Genomic DNA, 9,418 nt, shown 5'->3' with positions numbered 1-9,418 from the left:
TAGTAATGAGCAATGAGACATCAAATCACAATGCCGCACCTTCCCAGACGGACGAAGCAACCATTATTTCACACTTCGGTTCGCCATCATCTCAAACCACGTAGTATTGCTTCTGCCTCAAGAGGGACACGCACATCGCCTTGGTACATCATGACACGTGGGACCGCATGACAGGCCATGCTCCCCTGCCGATCGCTCGGTAAAATCACCTCATTTTTACTATACTTCCTCCATATCGGTTTACTACATGGCATGCACGTCGTTCTAGGTTGAGAATTTAACTGGCTATATATGTGATGAACAGTACTCTAGCCTTTTAAAAAATGTATACTTTTGTACAGTAGTAGTATCGATGGATTGCGCCATGGATCAAAAATTGAAATTAAAAAAAGGTGGTACATATAGAGAGCGCTCGTCGCCAAATTATGCATATAGTACTATTAAAAAGGCTTGTCACAATAATGGTGTCTAGCACAAGTGCACAACCCACCCCTCAAATAAAACTAAGCACCCTGGAATTCTTGACAAAACTAAGCACCCTAAAATTCTTTGACAACTATACTGCTGGCTATATGATGTTGATCATATATATTGTACGTATATAATGTGAAGAAACAAGTGGTAGTACTATACCAACTAAAAGACGAAATGTAAGAAATACTAGTATGTACGTACTGAAGAGTTAAAGTAACAAGAAGAAATACAACATAGTTCTGCTGGGGGCTCAGCACAACACAACCCTCAAATTAAACTAGGCACACCTAAAATTAAACTTTGCAACTACTCTGGTAGACACTGCATTAGAACCACCATGAGCAACAACACTGCCACCTTATTCGGAGTCCTCGTCCACGTCCTCGACATCGTCCTTGTCCCTCTTCCTCTTGGTCGATACTTCTTTGCTTGAACTGCACACTTGGCTCTTGCTCTTCATCCAACCCTTGTAGATATTGAAACAAAGGTAGCCATCCATTGCAGCGTAGTGTATGTGGTCTACATCTAGTACATTCCGCTGCCATGCATAACGATGAAACGTGTATGGAGGTTTCTCCAGTTTACCGTACGAAGGATGAACCATGGCTCCTGCCAGGGTCAGCATTGAAGGCTGATGAGAGGACACCAGCCGATTCTTCTGGAGGTCGAAGGGGTTGCCTACAATGAGGCCTATCCGACCCAGGACTTCTTTGTCGTTCCCAAAGTCTACAGTAATGAATTTGACTAGGTTTCTCTCAAGGAAGTCCTTAAAATCTAGGCATTCAACGTCGGCATGGCATATGTGGTAGACCAAGCATAAGTCATGCACACAAACCTGGATCACGGCGGGCTTCTTCCTCTCTTCGTCCTTTAGATCCTTCTCTCGTCCCAGGACTGTGGTGTACTCAACATCTAGCCCAGCGACCCACTAATCATCTGAGTTTTCAAACATGCGTCTGAAGAGAGAAAGGCATCCTTTCACCATCGCGGAAGAACGGGTGTAGATGACGTCGAACTCATCGCCGGTGATGGTTCTAACCTTGTACTCACCGCCGATCATGGAGATTTGGGACGCCATGGATTTGGGAGGAGGGTTAGGATTAGTGGAACTGCCATAATGTGAAAGGACGGGACGACTAGGAGCGAACCGCCGTAGTATTGAAGGATGTGCAGGGACGAGTAGGAGCGAACTGCCAGCATGTGAACAGCAGGGTAGTGGCTTTCCATTCTCCCATGATACGGGCTTCCGAGAGCCCTTGGATCTGAGATCGAACGGTTGCATGGCATGATTCTAGACCTATGGGCGAATATCCTATCCTGGAGGGTTATTCTGCAAAATTTCAGCAACTTAGCATGCGACCGTCTGATCTCAGATCCAAGGGCTGCCAGCAGCCCGTATCATGGTCGCGCCTACCACGACCGTCGCGTTGCTCGCGCGGTCGCGCCCTTGGAGATTTAACACGGTGTGTTAGGCTATCTGATGTTGGCATGTCATACATAGTCATCACTAAGTCACTCATACTACAACAAGGTTAGCTATAAGGTTGGCTATAAGTGTTTTTTTACTTCTCTCTATCTCTTTCTTCGTACTCCATCTGTCCCATAATATAAGAACGTTTTTGACACTAGTGTAGTGCCAAAAACGTTCTTATATTATGGGACACAGGGAGTACTAGTATTTATTGCATTTGCCAAGGAGTGACCTCTTCCAATGAAATGGTGTGCTTATTAGTTTTTTGTTGCTAAGTTTGCTTCATTTAATTATCTATAGACTCAAAATTGTCTTTTCACCTAGGTACATGCGCTTAGCACCGTTTCTTCCTTGGGTCACCAAACCAGTCTCTCTCTTCTTGATTAACTTGCCACATCAGACTTTATGCCTATTTGGCAAGATTAGCACCTGTAGGAGCAAGTAAGTACAATAGTGCGCTTTACATGGCATTTTTGCATATGTGGAGGAAAGAGAGGCAAGGAAAAAGTGGAGAAGTGGGCTCTCATGCAAGAGCCAGCCTCTACTACATGGTGGAGCATTAGGAGAGGCACCTGTATGGAGGTGGTCAGGAATCGGGAGACTCACGCCGGTCATAGCGCCACAGTTAAAATGATAATGGCAAGTCAAATCACGGGGCCCCACCTGTCCAGCAGTAACTCGCTGTCAAATCACACAACCCTACGTTTGCAGCAGCCTACTCCCTCGTCTTCTCGCGTCTTTGTCGAACCGACTAGGCGGAACTGCCCCGCTTACCGCGCAGGAAAAGCCCCGCCCTCGACTTTTAAATACAACTACATCCGCTTAAGAATCCAATGATATACTTTTTGTGACATAGTAACTCATATTTAGTTAGTCAAATGGATGACCTAGAACTACGTGCAGGCCCTATAAACCGAGATGCCTAAAAATAAAAAACCGAGATGGAGAGGGTAGTTCAGCACATATCTTTTTAGATCAATATAGTCGGGATACACCAAGGAGCAAAACCAAGTGGTAGGCTGCTCCTGTCGTGTTGGCGTAGCAACTCAAGCAGGGTCAGTCCGCACATGAAATGGCGACACACTTAACAGGACCCCTTTGGCCGACATGTGGCTCATCCACCGTCTTGTTCCACGTGCGATGCACCAAATTACAGTTCGAAGCAGCGGTTGGAATTGGAGGCACCCCGGTCGTAGTGCCGCAGTAGTAGAAAATGAGAGATGAGGGGTCAAATCACAAAGCCCACCTTTCCCGCATTAAGCTGGACGGACGAAGCAACCATCATTTCACTCTAGGGCGCAAGAGCATAAAGAAAAGAGAAAACAATGATGCATGCGGCAGCTACCTAGGGCACCCTAGGGTAGGGGTCTCCACTACAGATCCTTTTTTTTGAAAGCGCCTCCACTACAAATCGGCTTCTCCCTCGTCCTCTTGAAGAAAACCGATGATGAGTGTGGCGGTAGGGTTTGTAGGAGTACTACGGCGTGTCGGGCCACGTCGTAGTAAACGGGTTCGAGTCGACGCCTTAAATATGTGTGGGCCACTTGGTTTTATGGGAACGAGGCAGCATTTTGGGTTCGGGGACCAGTGGAGATATAGTACGTACAAAAAATTGTGGACGTAGGTTCGACCGAAAGGCAATGATGCATGGGCCCTGCATTTTGATATACCCGGGGCCGCATGAAATTTGCTACTGTAATCAAAACTAGTAAGGTACACATGTATTGAACGCATGAGATTTCAAAACCAAATTATGAATAAATACACACTATAGCATGTAAAGCTTTGAGTCATATATGCATGATGTAGATGTTCATTTAGTTCTTATAGTTCATCTCATTTAAAATCAATTAGTTTTATAAAAATGTTAAGATTCATGGGGTTGTGCATTGTAAAGCATAAAGTAAAAAACAAATAATGGCAATTCATTTAGAAAAAATAATCAATTATGATACAGAAGATTCTAGAACAAAGGAGAAGTGCTTGTGTTTTGAGGTTTGTGCATTATGCTTAAGTTCAACCATGGAGTCTTCTAAATTGTACATGTGGCAGATCTGGTGGAATGTTGATGATATCCAACGGCTAGTAGTGCTCGGATTTGCCTATCTCTGCACTGTCGGATTAGCTTCATCCTGCGACCATCTTTTAAAGTTATTGGCACACTATATAGTTATTGTGCCATAGTTGCATGTTTTGGAAAAAAGCTACTAGTGGGTTGTACTATCTATTTAGGAATAGAAGATGTATACATGGAAGTTGTAGGGAAAGAGATGACATGGAGCATCTCAATTCCTATGAGTAGGGATTGGAAAAGAGATGTCATTTGGTTCACATCATTGGAACTTTTCTATTGAATCTAGAGATGACATCTATCTCAATTCCTATGAGGAGGGATTAGAAAAGAGATGTAATTTGGTTCATATCATAGGAACTTTTCTATTGAATATACGCTAATGTTTATTTTCCTTTGAAATTAAGGGAGTATAGGAATCCATTCATATGAACCAAGTGGCTCTAAAGCTATAGAAATGATATCATGTTTATTTCCTTTGAAATGTGGAGTATATGAATCTATTCCTATAAACCAATTGGCTCTAAAGGGAAAAATCCTATAAAAATCATATCATATAGAGTTCTTATGATATTCCTCGACACTAAAGGATGGTTGAAATTGCTGCGGGTGATACGATGGTCTTTCTTTGTAGACTCCTCACCCATCTTTATAGTTACCTCTCGAAGATGAAGGAAATGATATATACAGGGTATTCCACATATGCAATTTGGTACACGAAAACTCGGTAAAAGTTTGCGAGGTTCAAATTTTCAATAAAGCTATATGCACTGCATTTCGGAATGGAGGGAGCATACGACAGTTGCTAACACTCACGTGGAAGATTTGTGTGTAGGAGGAGTGGTTGTTCTGTTAAACATGGCAAAACTGACATTGTCGGATGCCGATCTAATGGTTCTTACGGTGTTCGTCAGGAAAAGGCTTGTGGCGAACGTTTGTCGGATAATGATTTACGGAGACATGCATTGCATTGATACGTGCCCCCCTCTCTCATGCACACGCACCCTAACGAGTCACGACTCTCCCGAGTCCTCTCACAGACTCGCAAGTCGCACCCACCGTCTATCTGCAGGTAGACATCACGCACATATGTGCTCTTCACACCCTACCCTCAGAACTTCTAAAAAACAAAAGACGCCGCACACATTTTATTTTAGCTCACACGTCACACACTTATACTATTACTCTTGCGGCGAACGTTCTTTGAACATAGTATATTGTACTCTCACGAAGAGAAGCGGTGCACGCACGCACTAGTTCTCTCACACCCACTCGCGGGTACATGTAGGAGCGCATTTTTTTGAAGCTGGTACAACAAAATCACTCCACTATACATATAAGCAGGAGCCTTAGAGCTTGCTTTACCAGGGTTCCTCTCATTCACTCTCTCATGCTCTCCAGATCTAAGCAAGACATAGGTGGCCACACTCTCTCTCAGCTCACGGCTGGTCACAAATCTGGCCGGACAACCTCGACCGGGGCAAGGGTGTTGGTGCATCGTTCACGCTGTCATCGGCGGCGAGGGAGGAGACCAACGGCTGCCCGCGCATCCCGATCGGTGGCCGTGCCGTTCTCTCCGAGAGAGCGCCGGCTCGGGAGGGCCTCCGACCCCTTCTTCCTCCCTACGGTATTGTGGCCAAGATGCGGCCTCCCGACGCCGTCTTTGCCACATGCCGACGACCCTCAGGTATATATTCCTTTGAAACCTGCCTTGCTCTACTGCCACAGATCCCTTCGTGTGGATATTTTTCTACTTCCGTCCGCTGTTCCAAAGCCACCTAGACTTTTACTATTATTAGAGGTAAAGCTAGTTCATACAGTCAACTCTAAGCGTTGGTTCAAACAGGGAAGAAAGTGGGAAAGTTGTAGCATGAATCTAGGACTTGGTTCTAAGAGGAAACGAGGGAAAGTAGTAGATACTGGCTACCCAACCGGTCTCTTGGTTGAGAAGACGAAGAAAGCATGGTAGATGGCGAAGGGTGGGGGGAAGTGGACCTATATCTTGGTTGAGAAAGGAAAGAAAGTGACAGGTGTTGGGGGACAACGCAAATGAGAATGAGCAGGTCTAGATTTCATGTGCTCACATAGGAAAATGTCGCCGAGGAGATAAAAAAATGGGACAAATGAAGACATGCTGCCGGAGTGTTTGCCGCTCTCGGCAGGCACATCTGCCTCACCACTTTATGGCCCTGCTGTCCCTACACCCATATTGCTACCGTTAATGTAAAATCACATGAAGCATTAAGCAATGCCACCTAATGTCACTATAAGTAATGGTCTAGTGTCGTCGATAAATTGAAGCAATGCCACCACCATTTTATGAAGTGCTTCCATCTTGCTTTATTTCCCATGAATTGTGTTTTTGCAGATACACTTAAATCTCACACCGCTAACATTGCTTCATCCCAGTGGAACTGCACAAATTTGATTGCACATTTACTGACCATGTGCTACTCTCATGACAGTAATACTAATGCTATTGTTCTGCATGTTAATCTAGTGGCATTGTTGATGTGATGTGATGCTACTTACTTAAGGACTCTTCATACTATAAATCTAGTGCCAATTATAACACAATAGATGCTGCTGTTAATCATACGCCACTGAAAATATCTGTCACTATTTAAATAACCGTATTTCGTATTTGCGCAAACAGGGATGTTTGTCTCCATATCGTTTCGGGATGTCTGTCTCCGTATCCTTTCTATCCGCGCAATCAAAAGCACACACCTCAGTTTTAGTACAACTGCGCAAAATGAGATGGCTATCCCTCGTTGTCGTCGTCTAACCTCCCGTCTTCAAGGTATCCCTACATTGGTAGTAACTAAGGTAGAATGACCAACTCAATCTAAAATAAGCTGATTCGTACGTTTTACTTCCTGATTGCGGTGCAGGGACAAGCAAAAACAACTGCATCCTAGTCCGGAATGCACTTTCTACCAGTTCATCCATGGACCGAGGACTAGCTGGCACAGTGGTTTTTTGGACAGGTGCGCGAACAAGAGGCATTCTGGTCTGCTTATTTCTGCAAATAGCATTGCTTAAATTTAGTGGAATGCACAAGAATTTCACCTGGTCAGTACACTATATGGTTCAGTTCAGCATTCCAGCTGAGACCACAATTATAATTGGTTATTCTGGAATGAGAGAACCTAACCCTAGATGGTGGCAACAAGAAAAAACCAGAGTGAACTCTAGGAAATTTAAGCCTACCGGGAGGCCCTTTGCTCAGAGAAGCCTTGCTTGTTTTTTCCTGATTTGTAAACCTTCTCACAACTTTGTCTTTTGTTGTGAACTAGTATATGTTTGTTATGTTCTATGAATCATTGAGATGTATAAAATTGCTTAACTTATGCTTTTCAAGTTTTTTATGAAGACGAGTTTAATGTGAGTGTTCCACATGAGCGCTGGACTAGTGTGTGAACATTTGCAATTTATTACATTGTGGCCTCAGTTAACTGCATGAACCACTGTAACAAGATACATAGTTGCTTATATGTCAGACAACAGATTGTTAATTGTTAGCTGGTCGATAGCCTAGTGTTGAAGCGAGCTGAGCCAATGTGCCGTGTTTTGCACAACTGCTTATAAGTGGGGTAGCACCAACAGTGTTTACAAGTACTTATGTATACGTCGGTGCACAGTTCTCGAACGAGTGCTCTATTTCATCAAAACACACACTGCTCGTATGATAAACTGTGACAACTTATGTCTTACCATGCCATATGCATGCAAAAACTAGTGAGGACGCATATGTTTCGGCAACAATTATGATGGTTCTCACATGATTCACGGGCACACAGAAGTAGCAGCAGTTCCCATAGACGGATTCAAACAGAGTACTAGCCCCAGAGGGGTCGATAACAGGCAAGGTTCAGATAATTAGACACAATCCAAACTACTATTAAACACTAGCTGGGGCAACTATTTCATGCCTTGATCTAATTTGGGCTAGACACAAGACGAACCTTGCCATGAACATCATCAAGGACGTCCCACAGCAGCTCAATCCTATGAACCTTCATGAAGACAACCTTGTGGCCTTGCCACTGATAAACTTGTTTGTGGAGGCATGCCACGTCATCTTCCTGCGTAAGCTTGACAAGAATAGTATGCCTCACAAACGAAGGAGTAGCTTTGAACTTCTTGTGCTTCAGTACACCCTGGACAACAAGCCTGACAACAGTGAGGCTGGAATACAACTCTTCATTGGTATAACCGCAAATGGCTTACAGGATCCAACAGCCTAAGAACTCTGTTTTCCCAGTGCGTATATTCAGGTCATCCGCCTCATAGTGAGTGACATGTACAACCACACAATCCTTGTCTGCATCAGGGCTCTAATTTAAACAGAAACAAATTCTGAATTACTTTTCAGTATAAGAAACACAAGTTATTTAAACCACTATGTATAGCATGGCATCGAAGCTAATAAATTTTTGCATTATTAATCACCACATACTTAGATGAAAAACCACAATCGAGATCGGCAAAGAAGAAAATCACCTTGGGCAGCTCAGCAGGGGGGGGGGGACACATCCTCGAAGGAGGAAAACTGCTCCTGCAGTGCCACGGGGGTTGTAACCTCAAACGGGGCGTTGACCATCTCAGTAGTGGCCGTGAGCGTATCTGGGGTCGGCTCGATGGCTGCCTTCATCTTCTTGGAGCTCTGTGTCTCGTGGGGATCAGCCTCCCGCGTCTGCTCCAATATCGGCAGAACTTTGCCTGGTTCTCCTTGGTCCATCATGAAACTGACGAATACTAGGAGACCACTGAAAGGAAAACACAATCGCAATGACAATGAAACAAAAAAAGAGAGTGAGGATCGGTTACTGCTTTGCAAAAGTTATTTCTTTCCTCTGAACGAAAAGATACCAACATCACGGATCCGCTTACCTTCCCTTCATTGGGAGAGAAGAACAGCGGCAGATGCGAGTGTTGCCTTTCTTGAAGACGGTGAGGGAGAAGGGGATTCAGTGAAGAGTGAAATGATGGTTGCTTCATTCGTCAAACTTAGACTGCAGGGAGGTGGAGTTTTGTGATACGACAGCTCGTTACTGCCGTGCTACGACCAGGGTGACTCTCCGCCTGCATACTTCCTTCTAATTTGGTGGATGGCATTTGGGCCCGCGCGCTGCATGGCCTGCATGTCGGTGAACAAAAGTATAACGACATTAAGTAGAGGGAGACGTTTCAATGACCTAGGAGGATCCAGAAGCGGTAGAGTGTCTCCACTATACTAGTAGTAATTGTTTTTCTGGGTAGCTGTAGAGTGTCTCCACTATACTAGTAGTAATTGTTTCTCTGGGCCCAAGACAAAACAGCCCATCCACACTAGTAAATAGTAAAATCAATTCAAAAGCTCATATATTTACTGAATGAGAGGTGCTACCCACACCCAA

This window comes from Triticum dicoccoides, chromosome 3B (assembly GCF_002162155.2).
Source record: "Triticum dicoccoides isolate Atlit2015 ecotype Zavitan chromosome 3B, WEW_v2.0, whole genome shotgun sequence".
Taxonomy (NCBI): Eukaryota; Viridiplantae; Streptophyta; class Magnoliopsida; order Poales; family Poaceae; genus Triticum; species Triticum dicoccoides.
The sequence above is the reverse complement of the archived record's forward strand: the minus strand, read 5'-3'. Positions refer to the sequence as shown.